General features: G+C 43.1%; 1 protein-coding gene across 1 annotated transcript in view; it reads right to left on the bottom strand.

Moving 5' to 3' along the window:
• LOC145347846 (KN motif and ankyrin repeat domain-containing protein 4-like) overlaps positions 1 to 4952 on the bottom strand; it is a 97260-nt gene extending 92308 nt beyond the window's left edge. Inside the window, exon 1 of the mRNA XM_080195756.1 lies at positions 4783 to 4952. The gene's annotated coding sequence lies outside the window, so the exon portion shown is untranslated. The remainder of the gene's footprint in view (positions 1 to 4782) is intronic.
• Between the last annotated feature and the right edge of the window lie 9730 nt (positions 4953 to 14682).

Genomic DNA, 14682 nt, shown 5'->3' with positions numbered 1-14682 from the left:
ACTGTAGCATCTGACAAGTGACTACACAGTGGTTCATCACAGATCCCTCTTTACTGATGCTGGACAACACAACAAAATCACAGGAGGTGAGGCATCATGGACTCAGACAGCACAGGGTTTGGTTTCAGGACTTGTCAGGTGGTGCTTGCAATACCCTCAGATGGAGATGACGATGAACAGAATCTACCTGTGAGCCTAAACGCAAAATACTGCAGATGCTGGAATCTGAAACAAAAACAGAAAAATGCTGGAAAAATCTCAGTAGGTCTAACAACATCTGTGGAGAGAGAATAGAGTCATACTCTCCGACAAAATTTCTGTTTACATTCTACGGATGCTGAGATTTTTCAGCATTTTTCTGGTTTTGCTCCCTGTGAGCATACCCACTGCCCTCCTGCCACCTTCTAGGAAGAGGACCTTCCTTATAGGTGCCAGGTCTCCAGATCCCCTGTACCATTGAGTCCCTGTGGTTTACTGGCAGGCTTTGGCACACGCTCTCTCTAGTAAGAGAAGCAGGCTGCTGTGGGTGTTTGAAACCATTCCTGTCCCCACAAGCTTTAATTAATTGGGCAACAAATCTGACTTCATTTCAATGAAAAGCTGGCACTGGGAAAATCTGAAACTTAGCCCGTTTCCCAGCAGAGGCAAGTTTCTGACACAAAAACAGAGCCAGCTCCTGTTTCCCTTCTCAGGGGGAAATCCCTAGCCCCAGGTACCATTCCAATAAATCGACACCACGCCCTTTGCGAAACCAGTATGTCCTTCCTAAGGTGTGATGCTCAGGTCTGCTCGTTACTTTCCTGGTTGGTCTAACCTGAACATTTTATTGCTGATGCGTGACTTCAAACCCCTTGCATTCTAGTCCTCTCGATGTTCCCTGCAGCTATGCATGACATTTTGGTGTACCTGGTTTCCTGGTGTACCTGGACTCCGAGCCCTGAATGTTTGCTACTGTACCATAACAGAAGATTTCCAGACACCGAGAATATCCATATAAATGGGATGATCATCCCACTTCTAATGTAGATACAAAAAGTTTGAGTAAACTTGGGCATAGATTTCCCCCAGGGCAATGTGGGACTTCATGTGCTCCTGGGTTAATGGTTAAAATATACAGCTGGAATTTATTTGTGTTCCTAGCGATTATACACTGTCCTCTATCTGGGAAAAAACTAGTGTGTGAATGTCGAGTGAATTGAATGTGACTGTGGTGTCCCCAGCCAAAGCTTCAGACCTTTACTGCAGATTGTGGGAGTGCAGCCAGCAGGAGTCAGCACTTTTAAGAAATAGAGAGATGTCATGAGAAAAGTAGGTCTAAATAAACACATTTTTAAACCCCAATACCATTAACCTTTTTGGTCAGTAACTCTAGCTGCAAGAAAACCCAAGGGATGATTCCAACTGCATTTCACACTAATTGGAGGAAGCCATTGCAGATTGTTTGGCACAGAAGCCAATACCAAGTGTGCTGTCTTTAGTTTTTTAATAGACCGGAGGACATAAAGCTCACTGCACTGGCTCATTGTGATCTATTGAATTGTTGTTCCCATAGCAAACTAAAAAAGAAGAAATACATGACCAAAGATTCAGGCCACAATTTACCCAAAATATAACAGTTTAACAATACTGCAATACCAGCACTGGGATAGGACTATAGATTTACTCGTCAAAATATATTTATCGCTGGATGGTAATAACACAGTCGTTTTAGTCTGGCACTGGTTTCAGTTATTAAATCCAGTTACTGAGGCAACCCCACCCTGGGGGATCATGTGCCTTACACTCAACATGACAGCAATTCTGCAATAATGAAGGGAAGTTGGATATCTGTCAGAACTTGTTTCTTTAATAAGACTGGCACCCTGGCAGGAAACAAACAGCTCTCCCTTTTATTCATTTAGAACTTGGCTTATTTACTTACTGAATTTTCCAATACTTTCTGACACTTGATTGTCTTCACGTCGATATTAAACATTTTGAACATTGCATTCAAACACATTTTAATGTGTGAATGAGAAAAAGTAAATACCAATGTGAGCGGTTTAAACCCTTAATCTAATTCTGTAAGTGGGTGGATTTTGAATGATCTAAAATCTCCCACTTACTCTTCAAAAATCAGTTGTAAAGAACTCAAGATTAAAATGATTTTGTTTCGCCATGTCTATTTGCATCATAGGCAGAATGCTGATGTGCGAATCTGTTGCATTTCTTTGTTAATGGAAACCCAATGTGAAAGCACTTTCTTTATATGTGGCTTCTAAAACGCATTCTAAACTCATTGGCCTCAAAAGTGCTCAGCTGTCCCAACGAATTCTCACCCTAAGTTCATCAGAATCGGTCAAGCGGGCTAGTTCCCTGCCTAAAGGCATTATTTCAGGTATTGGCTTGTGGAAGTGGTGCCTCCATCTACCCCAGTGGGATAGCTGGTGTAATGGAGGCTAGGGAGTCCCTAAATTGGCAGTTTATAGAAATCATAGAAACTCTACAGCACAGAAAGAGGCCATTTGGCCCATCGAGTCTGCACCGACCACAATCCCACCCAGGCCCTATCCCCACATCCATACATATTTTACCCACTAATTCTCTAACCTATGCATCTATGGTTAATTTAGTTCTAAGTCCTGAGCCCTCAGTTGGAACCCCATGCTGTATTGCTGTAGGTATCCCTGCTCTCATCAGCTGTATCTGGCCAAAAGGTCTACAGATGGCGGCCAACTGGGATGAAGACCAGGGAGAGGGCCCTACACTGAAATAAGAGGGGGCAGTAATCTCTTTTTCAAAAGCCTTTGATGTGGGCCCTCTGATGCATGGCCATATTCTGCAGCTTTCAGAGGGCAGGGATGAGTGTGGTGCCACTGATACACCCTGACAGCATCACAGCATGTTTGTCTAGGACTCTCAGCCTGTAAATTTCAGCAGGGTCAGTGACAAGAGTTGTACAGTGGGCACATTCTAGTGCTCACAGGTGGATCATTTCCCAATGGAGTTTGGTGCCAGCATTCTGTTACTCTGAAATCTCAGTAAGAAGTGTCACAATACCAGGTTAAAATCCAACAAGTTTATTTGGTAGGACAGGCTTTTGGAGGGTCATCCCTTCTTCAGGTGACACTCTATTCAGAGTGACACTCCGAAAGCTTGTGCTACCAATAAACCTGTTGGACTTTAACCTGGTGTTGAGAGACTTCTTACTGTGTTTACCCCAGTCCAACGCTGACATCTCCACACCACGACTCTGAAATCTGCCAGTGTTTTTTTTGGTTGATCCCTTTACCTTCGAGATATCTAGGCATTTTGAAATAAAACAGGAAAGCGCCATTTGTTCCATCTACAGACCACATAAAATATGCATCACAATGTGTCTGACAAATTAATTCAACAACAGGTAAAAGATAAATGTCTTTACATTCCTAAAGTGAATTGAAAGATCTACATTTATATCAAGCTAACATTATAAACTACAACATACTAATCTGGCTTTCCACTTCAGTAGGACAAGGCCGATTACAATATATCTGATTATACAGTATTTAACTATTTATGTTTATTCTTTTAATCTTAATAATCTGGTTCTTAACCAAACATCTATCCAGTTCTTTTTAAAGCATTACCTTTTTCCTGGCAAATGATTGCACATTCAATGGGATAATAAAAAAAAACCTTTCTAACCCCAGACTCACTTGAGGTTTGAGAACGTTGTACTTGTATCTTTCATTACTGGGATTATAGTTACCAATTTAGATCGTTTCAATTTCCTTGATCAGGGATTACAACTCAGAGTGAAGTCTTGTAGTTTGATTTGTAAGAGCCATAATCATAGCTCAATCCCTTTTAATGAGTTATTGCAGTGATCAAATAAACTCAGTGATTAAAAATCTGATTCTTTCTAAAACAAGATGAAAATTACCAACTGTTTGGGTGGCATTCTACATCTCGAGGAAACTTAAACAGGCTTTAGAATCAACTCCTGTTTTAAAACAGTCTCTGTACATATGGGGAGGCAATAACCTAGTGATATTGTCGCTAGACTGTTATTCCAGGAACTCAACGAATGTTCAGGGGACCCAGGTTTAAATCCCACCTTGACAGGTGGTGGAACTTGAATTCAATTTAAAAAAATCTGGAATTAAGAATTGACTGATGACCATGAAACCATTGTTGATTGTCAGGAAAAACCCATCTGGTTTATGAATGTTCCTAAGGGAAGGAAATCTGTTGTTTTTACCTGATCTGACCTACATGTGACTCCAGATCCACAACAATGCGGTTGACTCTGAACCTCTCTCTGAAATGGCCTACCAAGCCATTCAGTTCTTTTTCAACCAGGGACAGGCAATAAATGCTGGCCAGCCAGTGACACCCATGTCCCATGAATGATTTAAAAATATCACATTTACTAAAGGTTTTCTCTTGAAAAAGAATCTTAATTGTTTAATTAGAGCAGGATCAGAATTAGGAAAACATTATAGCTCCTAATCTATATCAGGAAGCAAACTGTAGGTGTGAAATTTGGATCGTAGCACCCACTGTTTGTGCAATGGATGCTTTTTGGTGTCCCAGGTGGCATAAGTGGCACGCATGCACACATTTTGAGGGACATTCACATGTGATGTCAAGTGGCCGCTGGAAATATGCAGTGCAATACTGACTTGATGCTAGCAGCACTCTTGCCTCTCCACCTCATGTCACCTTCCTTTATCTCACACAGATGAACATGCAGTCAGCAGCACAAAGGATTCCCCCACAAGTGCCATTTAAAGGAATCATCATCTGCTTACAGGTCACCTGTTGGTTATGTCTTCTGGCTGTTCAGTTCCAAAAGTGTGCTGCGTAGTTCGTTAAAATTACAAATGTCTACTGCAGGGAGTGGTGTGTCAGAATTTGCTGACTTCAAGGTTTCTGCATCATCAAACAGTTTCATCCAGATATGGGAGCAGTGGTAAGCACAGGAGGAAAAGTGGCCCAACCTTGGATGACAAAAGAAATTAAGGATAGTAAGGAGTCATATAACATTGCTAGAAAAATTGGGAGCAGTTTACAATTCAGCAAAGAAGGACCAAGAAATTGATTAAGAAGAAAACATTATGACAGTAAATTTGCAAGGAATATAAAAATGGATTGTAAAAACATTTATAAGTATGTAAAAAGAAAGAGATTGATGAAGACAAATGTAAGTCCCTTACAGTCCAAATAGGAGAGTTTATGATAAAGAACAAGATTAAACAACCACTTTAGTTCTGTCTTCACAGAGGAAAACGTACATAACTTCACAGAAATGCTAGAGAAGCAAAGGTCCAATGAAAAGGAGGGACTGAAGGAAATTAGTATTACTAAAAATATAGTGCTGGAGAAATCAATGGGACTGAAAGTTGATAAATCCTTAGGGTCTGATAATCCACATCCCAGGGTATTAATGCAGGTAACCATGGAAATAGTAGGTGTGTTTGTTGTCATATTCCAAAATTCTGTAGATTTTGGAACAGCCCCAGAAGATTGGAGGGCGACAAATATAATCCTGTTATTTAAAAAAGGAGGGAGAGAGAAAACAGGGAATTACAGACTGGTTAAGCTGACATCAATATGAAAAATAAGAGAGTTTATTATAGAGCATGTGATAATCGGACACTTAGAAAATATCAACAGGGTTAGATAAAGACAACATGGATTTATCAGAAGAAAATCATGGTTGACAAGCTTACTTGAATTTTTCAAGGCTTAACTACCAGAATAGATGAGGGAGAACCAATGGATGTGGTGTATTTGGATTTTCAGAAAACTTTTGATAAAGTGTCACATAAGAGGTTAGTGTGTAAAATTAAAACATATAGGATTGAGGGCAATAATTTGACATGGATTAAGAATTATTTCTCAGGCAGGAAACAGAGTTGGAATGAGTGGGTCTTTCTTGGAGTGGGAAATGATGACTAGTGGAGTAATGCAGGGATCACTGCTTGGGCACCAGCTATCCATAATATACACCAATGAATTGGATGAGGGAACAAAATGTAATATTTTGAAATTTGCTGATGACATGAAACTTAGAACGTGAATGGTGTGAAGGATGTAAAGAGACTTCAAAGTGCTTGCGACAAGTTCAGTGACTGGGCAGATACATGGCAAATGCAGTACAACATGGAAATTATCCATTGTAGTAGGAAAAACAGAATGGCAGAATATTATTTAAATAGTGATAGATTGGGAAATGTTGATGTACGAAGGGAACTGGATGTTTTTGTACATCTGTCACTGAAAGCAAGCATGTAGATGCAGCAAGCAGTTCAGAAGGCAATTAGTATGTTAACTTTCATTGCAAGAGTACAGGAACAAGGATATCTTACAACAGCTGTATGGGGCCTTGGTGGGACCACAATTGGAGTATTATGTGCAGTTTTGGTTTCTTTACCTTAGACAGGATATACTTGTCAAAGAGAGGGAGCAGTTAAGGCTCACCAGACTGATTTCTGGAATAGCAGGCTTATCATTTGAGGAAAGATTATGTCAACTGGGTCTGAATTCACTGGAATTTAGAAGGAGATCTCTTTGAAATGTATAAGATTCTGGCAGGGCTGGACAGACTAGATGCATGGATGTTGATTCCTCTGGCTGGGTTGCCTAGGCCAAGGGGTCACAGCCTCAGAATACAGTGAGATAATGAGAAACCTCTTCATTTAGAGAGTGGTGAACCTGTGCAATTCTTTGCTATGAAAGGTTGTGGAGGCCAAGTTACTGAATTTATTTAAAAAGGAAATATCTAGACTCTAAAGTTGTCAAAGGGTATGGGGGGAGCCCAGAAGTATGGCGTTGAGATAGAGGGTGGCTACTGGGTATCAAGGGCTATCTGCTGACCACTCAGGCTCACAAGTACACTGAATGCATACAATGAAAGCCATGTTACATAAGAACATAAGAAATAGGAGCAGGAGTAGGCCATCTAGCCCTTCGAGCCTGCCCCGCCATTCAATAAGATCATGGCTGATCTGTCGTGGCTCAGTTCCACATTCCCACCCTCTCCCCATAACCCTTAATCCCCTCGCTTATCAAAAACCCATCAACCCGCGTCTTAAAAATATTGAGCGAGGCAGCCTCCACCACTTCAACGGGCAGAGAATTCCAGAGATTCACCACCCTTTGAGTGAAGAAGTTCCTCCTCAACTCCGTTCTAAACCACCCCCCCTTTATCTTGAGGCTGTGCCCCCTAGTCCTACTGTCCTTTCTGAGCGGGAAGAGCCTCTCCACCTCTATCCTATCCATCCCATTCATCATCTTATACGTCTCAATGAGATCTCCCCTCATTCTTCTAAACTCTAACGAGTACAAGCCTAGTTTATTCAGCCTCTCCTCATAGTTCAACCCCCTCAACTCTGGTATCAGCCTAGTAAACCTCCTCTGCACTCCCTCCAAGGCCAAAATATCCTTGCGTAAGTACGACGACCGAAACTGCACACAGTACTCCAGCTGCGGCCTCACCAATGCCCGATACAGCCGCAGCAAGACCTCCCTACTTTTATATTCAATCCCCCTCGCTATGAAGGCCAGCATCCCATTCGCCTTCCTGACCACCTGCTGCACCTGCAAGCTGGGTTTTTGCGACTCATGCACAAGGACCCCGAGGTCCCTCTGCACCGTCGCCTGCTGCAGTTTTTCGCCCCGTAAGTAATAGTCCTTCCTACCATTATTCCTACCAAAGTGGACCACCTCGCACTTGCCAACACTAAATTCCATTTGCCATTTCCTGGCCCATTCGCCCAGCCTATCTAGATCCTTCTGCAGACTCTCCACACCCTCCACGCAATTTGCCGTTCCACCAATCTTGGTGTCATCAGCAAATTTCGACACCCTACACTCGGTTCCCTCCTCCAGATCATCTATATAAATGGTAAATAGCTGAGGCCCCAGCACCGACCCCTGGGGCACTCCACTAGTCACCAACCGCCAATCTGAATAGCACCCATTGACCCCCACTCTCTGCCTCCTATTTGACAACCAATCCTCTATCCATGCTAACACCCTACCCCCAACTCCATGCCCCCTGACCTTCTGCAATAACCTCTTGTGAGGTACCTTGTCAAACGCCTTCTGAAAATCAAGAAAGACCACATCCACCGGCTCTCCTCTATCCACCGCCCTAGACACATCCTCGTAGAACTCAAGTAAATTTGTCAGACACGACTTCCCTTTAACGAAACCGTGCTGCGTCAGCTCTATCAAGCAATTCTCTTCAAGATGCCTCGCTATTTCCTCCTTGATGACGGATTCTAACATTTTACCTACAACAGACGTTAAACTAACCAGCCTATAATTCCCTGCCTTTTGCCTGCCACCCTTCTTAAACAACAGCGTAACATTAGCCACTTTTCAATCTTCTGGCACTTCCCCGGAATGTGATAGCTGCCTGGACTGCTCTGGAGGGACTCTACAGAGTGAATATCACAACTCATGGTGTTCTTCTGACTGCTGTACAACCTCAGAATCATGAGACTCCAGCCCTTTCCTCAGGTAAGCAGATCAGGAGCATGACAAGGAGATGGAGGTAGGGGAATTGGAAGAGAGAGACAACCCAAGAGTCCTTCACTCACTAAACTGCCAGTGAAGACCTTGTATGACTGTGATAAAAGTAACTGGAACAGAATTGTCCATTCACGAACAGGCCCACACCTTCCCTCTGTCACTGCCCATTACAAACATCTGCTAGGCCAGTGCTGTCCAACACACTCACCATTTCTACTAAATTGGCCACATGCATGTGATGATTTGATGCTGTTCATTTTTAAAGCCACACAACACTGAGCGATATTAAAATGGCAGCCTTGGATATGCATAAGAGTGCTACTCACCGGGTTGCTATTTGATATCCATCTCTAACTCAGCAAGGATGAGCCAAGCATGTTACTGTTAGACAGGAGGCACACATTGGTCAGACTGTGATAATGTTTATTAGAATATAAGACCAAAGGAGAAAATGCTGGAAAATCTCAGTAGGTCTGGCATCATCTGTCAGGAGAGAAAAGAGCTGACCCTTTGTCAAAGCTAAAAGGTATAGAAAGTGAGAGATATTTATACTGTAGGGTGAGAGAATGAAATATCAATCATAGCCATAGAAACCAGGGGAAAGGCAGTCCATAGAATGAATAGAAGGTGTGAGTGGCCAAACGGCAGAGAAGCTGAAATTAGAGAGTATCCAGTCCTTTTATTGGAATATAGTTTAGTTGTTAGGTTTCTAGTGGCCTGGAAACTGAAATAAGAAAAATAGTCAGCCATTTGTTACCTTCTCTGTTCTGTCTAGGTGCCTCTAATTAACCATTTAAATGTGCTGACTGCTCTGTGAAAGTAAGGTTATCCTTTGGAGGAACAGCATCCAATTGATCTTGAAATTTTCTTGGGGAGTCTAATGATACAAGGGCTGCTAACTCAAAGCTTGGTAAACTTTGTTTAGCTGGTAGTTGGCGGTTTTCACCAAACAATTGAAGTGCATGAGTGATGGAGAGCGCTGCATGGCTGCCAACATGGGTTAAATGTGCAATTTAGTAAGCTGGGCTGGTGCAATGGCATCCATATTGTGAAAAACCTTCAACTAAAATACCCATTGGAACAAGTGATTGAACGATGAAGGATGCTATTGGAGTAAAAGGAGAGATAAATGAGGTTGGTTATAAGCCAAGTGTTTGGTTGTTGCGTTTGGAAATGGCAGATGACAAGGCAGTAGCAAGGCAAGAGTCAGATTGCAGAAGACTCTGCCAATACACTCTCCCGCGTCTCCCAATAAATCAATTCCGATAAAATAGTCACCGTGCCCTCTTAAGGAAGTTTGTTTTTTTTTTAAGGTGTGATCTCAGAAATAGAACTCTTTGGTTAAAAAATTGTTACCACCCTTTGAGAATGTATGCAACAAGCTTGCTTTGTTAAACAAATGAATTGCAAAACTGTTTGAAGCTGTTCTCCTGCCTCTGACAATGAGTGTATTAGTCTTGTATGCTGACATTTTAAAACCTCTGACCTATTTCAAAATGCTGTGCATTTATTTTATTGGCGTTACATACATTTGGTAAATATGGTGCTCTGATTGGCACAATTTTGACACGCATCAAAATTCTATTATTCAACGCTGTGCTACATCACTTTACAAAAAAAGGCATCACAAGATAAACATTCCAAACCAAACTTATAAGTCAAATCATTCCAAAGATGTGCAAATTAGGTTGATTAGCTATACTAATTTGTCCCTTTGTGTCAGGGACACTAGCAGGGTAAATACATGGGGTTATAGGGATGGGACATGGGTGGGATTGTCGTCGGTGCAGGCTCGATGGGCCTAATGGCCTCCTCCTGCAGTGTAGGGATTCTATGATTTTATTATTCTATTCCATTTCTCATATGAAAGCCTGTTCATCACTCCTGTGTATTCCCCTGGTGCCTGTTTTCCAACGCTTCTATGCAGTGCTACCTCATTTGTTGCTGCATAGGTGTTGGAAGGTTAATAATTTGGATAGCTTGAGCAGCTCTGAGCCTAGAGGCCAGGTTACAGGTTTCACCATCTCAGTGTGGGCAGCAGCATTCAGGACTGGTTGTGTGACTGGTAACAGCAGGGGCATTGGCAGAGCGACAGTGGTGGGAGGCTAAATGCTGTCCTCCTGAGAGAGGTCACCAAGTCCCTGTTCCATGGAGACTCTGCCTTTCCCTGGACTGTGTCTCAGTAATCTGTTGAAGGACAGATTGTTAGACTGCTGTGACACTCTGTAGTGTAATTCATGGCCATGATGGCAGCAGGCTGAGCTAACATGGTTGGATTCTGAGCTGGTATGGTACAAGCAGAAGCTACCTAACTTCCACTGAAACATTTAAAATTTGTGTAGAAGCTGTCTGTACTGCAATGCAAGTTGTGACATTGGCCATTGGATAATGCATTAAGATAGCATCCACACGTATGTGAATGGAGTTGACCACACTGGAAAGGATGGGCTCCAACTTTAGCACAAAACCGTGTGTCAAGTTGGTGCTAAAGTCCTTCATGCCCCCTGGCATTGACTGCTGGCTTTCTGCCAGTGTTCCCAGTGCATCAAGCATTTCGCTGAGCAAATCCACCAGCTTTCCTCTCCACATAAAAGTGGTCACCCACATACTCTGCAGCAGAGCTCATGTGTGATCTCACCCTCTGGTGAACTGGCATCTGTGGACTCCTATCTCTGGGACCTGGCAGCACACCATTCATGCCCAGTGTCTCGCCATGTGCACGCTACCTTCTAATATATATTTTTAATTTCATTTACTGGATGTGGACATCACTGGCTGGGCCAGCAGTTGTTGCCCATTCTTAACCATCCTCCAATTCAGAGTCAACCACATTGCTGTGGATCTAGAGTCACATGTAGGCCAGATCAGGTAAGATTGCAGATTTCCTTCCTGGAGTACATTAGTTTAAAGTTTATTTATTAGTCTCACAAGTAGGCTTACATTAACACTGCAATTAAGTTACTGTGAATATCTCCACATTCTGATGCCTGTTCAGGTACACAGAGGGAGAATTTAGTATGGCCAATGCACCTAACCTTTCCGACTATAGGAGGAAACCAGAGCACCCATGGAGACATGGAGACAACATGCAGACTCCATACAGAAAGTGACCCAAGCCAGAAATCAAGCCTGGGTTTCTGGAGCAGTGAGGCAGCAGTGCTAACCACTGTGCCACCGTGCCACTCCTAGTGTAGAGACTTGTTTTTTCAACAATTGACAACGGTTTCATGGTCATCATTAGACTTTTTAATTGCAGATTATTGAATACAAATTTCACCATCTGCAATGGTCCCCAGGGTTTAAATCTTCAGACCTTGTCCTGGGTTTCTGGATTACTAGTCCAATGACAATACCAGTACACCACTGCCTCCTCCATCATGCCACGTCCGTCTCTGAACTGGTGGCTGCAAATATAAGCTTGTGTAATGATGCATTGCTGTGTCTTCATCTGCATTCTTTCTTACTATTCCTCCACAACCTTATCAGGTTGCAGTGGCTAGCTGAAAGGAGAAAGACTGTATGTGTGTGTATGTGTGTGTGTGTGTGTGTGTGTGTGTGTGTGTGTGTATGTGTCTGTCTGTCTGTGTCTGTGTGTGTCTGCGTCTGCGTCTGCGTCTGTGTGTGTGTGGTGCGGTTAAGGTGAGTGTCGGGGGGGGAGGTGAATGAATCTACGAGTGTATGCTTTCACCATCTTCAGCAGGTAAATCAAAAGACAGGTTTGGAAATGGGTGAGATGGGATGTGAAAAGAAGAATAAATTTTGAGGATGCTTTGATGGTTCAATGGTTTCAGCCACACAGCTGATCATGGCCCTAGCAAAAGGCAATCCAACAGTGGTCAGCATCATCATGCTCACTGGAGTTAGAAGATAGGGGCAGTGTGGTGGCACAGTGCTTAGCACTGCTGCCTCACAGCACCAGGGACACAGTCTTGATTCCCAGCTTGGGTCACTGTCTGTGTGGAGTTTGTGATGTGGAGATGCTGGTGTTGGACTGGGGTAAACACAGTAAGAAGTCTCACAACACCAGGTTAAAGTCCAACACATTTATTTGGTAGCAAAAGCCACTAGCTTTCGGAGCGCTTGCTGCCCCTTCATCAAGCCTGGTTAGGTTGATTGGCCATGCTAAATTGGCCCTAGAGTCAAGGGGAGTAGCAGGGTAAATATGAGGGGTTATGAAAATAGGGCCTGGGTGGCATTGTGGTCAGTGTAGACTGTATGGGCCAAATGGCCTCCTTCTGCACTGTCAGGATTCTATGGACAACTTCTACGCTGGGCAAGCCATCGAGCTGCCTCTGGTGTGTACCAGCTTGTCCTGCAATAGAGAGCAAAGTGTGCCAATGAGTGAGGTGCAATCTGATTGGCTGATATGGCCAGCTGCATCTCCAGGTTGTGAAATGTGGGCTGTATCAGTGCTCAATTTGTGAGAGAGTGTTATGAATGTTAGGTATGAATGGTGATTGATGGACGTTGTTGGTAGGTCAGAGATGAGGGTGAAGTGAGTTGAGACATATTTAAGGCTGGTGCTCAGACATTCAACCAATCAACAGCTGGATATTGTTTAAAAATACAGGCAGTGCAAAGTTCACACATTTGCCAGAATTCGACCGCCCCGCCTGCTGCAGGAATCAGAGCGGGCAGAAAGTGGGAAGGTCTGTTGATCTCTGGTGGGATTTTCTGGTCTCAGGGTGAGCAAGGCTGTAAAATCCTGTCCACATTGTGTGTTGCAGTCAATTGCAGTGGGTTAATTGCGCATTGTTCTCCCTGTGCTGGAAGAGCTATCAAATTTAGGTTGCGTGTTTTAGAATTCTCTTTCAATTCTGATGCACCTTCCAAGAAGAACATAATTCAGAGCAAATCCCAATCCTCATCCCTGGGGGGTGGAGATCATGGTGATTTTCTACAAACAAATCCTTTCCATGCTTTGAGAGGCAGATTTGCTGCTCAGCATGGAGTAAACCCAATATTGAATATTCCACATTCAGTTCCAAATACAACCATTGATCATTGCTAATTCATTGAATCTCAACTAATGCACTGGTACATGGTCTACAAGTGGCCTCAGTCACTGGATGGAGATTTTGCATTCCTGGCTGTAATCTAAACCTTGGTGGGAAGTGGGTATGTGGATGATGCATTGATCATGTCGGCTGTCATGTTTGCCACACATAATAAATAGATAAATAGCCAGGCAATCCTCACTGTCTTGGATCATGTGTATAGAAGAGTCACTCTGAATGAGATATCAGAGAAAGTGGGTCTGTCCTACATTAATGGCATGGTGGTACTATAGGGTGGCATGGTGGCACAGTGCTGCCTCGCAGTGCCAGGGACCTGGGTTCAATTCCGGCCTTGGGTGATTTTGCACATTCTCCCTGTGTCTGTGTGAGTTTCCTTCGGGTGCTCTGGTTTCCTCCCACACTTCAAAGATGCGCAGATTAAGTGGATTAGCCATGGTAAATTATCCCTTCTTGTTCCACGATGTGTAGATTAGTGGGATAAATATGTGGGGTTATGGGGATAGGGTCTTTCAGAAAACTGGTGCAGGCTCAATGGGCCAAGTGGCCTACTTCTGCACTGTAGAGATTCTATTCTCTATGATTTTAAGAATCATGCTTTCAACTCATAGGATGATCTAAAACAGAGATGGAAAACGAAAGCACCATCCCAGGTTTGTAAAGTCGTTTGCATATAACCAATTAGCCATCTTTCTTCTGGCTGCTGGATACAGTGTGTGAATAAATATTGCTTCATACTTTGCTGCACTTCTTCCACAAATGTGCTTAATTGTTCAATCTTATGTGTTAAGTACATTCAGTGGCCCAGAACACTTATTTACACTACCTCAATAGATTAATTTATATGTAAATAGAAAAGCTGCACATTTCTTTCTATGTGCAGCAGTGCCAATCATTAGCAACATAAACACATTGCCTCATTTGATATGGGGCTACAGGTAACAAAAGAAACAGGATTGCAGATGAGAGAGAGGTGTAAATCCCCGTTTGTACAACTGGCCTCAATTATATAGAGTGCAGATAAAGAAAGGTGATCAAAGGTTTGGAGAAAGAAATGGGTTTTAGTGAAGGAGAAGGTGGGGTGTTTAGGAAGGGACACGTAGCCAGTTGAGGTTGGGGTGCCGGTAGTGGGTGGATGAGAGGCTGGATTCAGAATAATGAG

Source organism: Carcharhinus amblyrhynchos, chromosome 9 (assembly GCF_965287045.1).
Source record: "Carcharhinus amblyrhynchos chromosome 9, sCarAmb.v2.hapA, whole genome shotgun sequence".
NCBI classification, from domain to species: domain Eukaryota; kingdom Metazoa; phylum Chordata; class Chondrichthyes; order Carcharhiniformes; family Carcharhinidae; genus Carcharhinus; species Carcharhinus amblyrhynchos.
The sequence above is the reverse complement of the archived record's forward strand: the minus strand, read 5'-3'. Positions and strand labels throughout refer to the sequence as shown.